This window comes from Nothoprocta perdicaria, unplaced genomic scaffold (assembly GCF_003342845.1).
Source record: "Nothoprocta perdicaria isolate Ctin4 unplaced genomic scaffold, notPer1 scaffold_196, whole genome shotgun sequence".
NCBI lineage: Eukaryota > Metazoa > Chordata > Aves > Tinamiformes > Tinamidae > Nothoprocta > Nothoprocta perdicaria.
This window is the reverse complement of record NW_020455160.1, coordinates 672452-673077: the sequence shown is the minus strand read 5'-3', so window position 1 is coordinate 673077 and position 626 is coordinate 672452.

Here is a 626-nt window from a genome sequence, read left to right as displayed (position 1 = left end):
GCTGGGGTCAACAGGTGGGAGCCCAAGTCTCAGGGCACTTCTGAGGACTCCACAGAACGTAAAGGCCTCTTGGTGCAGAGCTGGTTTTTGTGGCTGTTGGGACACTAGCTGTGGAGACAGCAACCGACAAAACAGGCCCGCTTGTGTCTGTGGAGGCCTTGGTTTCCCGTTACTGCTGCCGTGACGGGCTGGGGAGCGTTTGCTGTCACTGCTGCTGCTGTTCTGGGAAAGGGCGGGCTGAGGAGGCCAGTCTGGGTGTCCTCAGGAGGACTGGGTGCACGCACAGGGCCTTGGGGCTGGCAGGGCCGTGGCCCTAGGCGGTTCCCCTTGCCGTGGGGGAAGCCCTTGTCCCGCTCCCGCAGCTCTGCTCTCCCGTTTTATTGGCACATCCAAAGCTTCCACGTGGAGTGACTCAGTTCAGAGCGCTGGTTCCTGAGCGGGACGCCGGCGGCCGCGGGGCAGGATAACGGCGGGCGGGCCGCGCAGGGGCCGGGGCTGCCCCGTGGCCGTGCGGGAGCCTTTCCGCCCGCTCCGCTGCTGCCGCCCAGGGAAGGAGCGGCCGGCAGCTCCGCAGGGCCCTTGGAGGCGGTGCTGGCTCCGGGGCTATGCGGGTCTGCGGTGGCCGC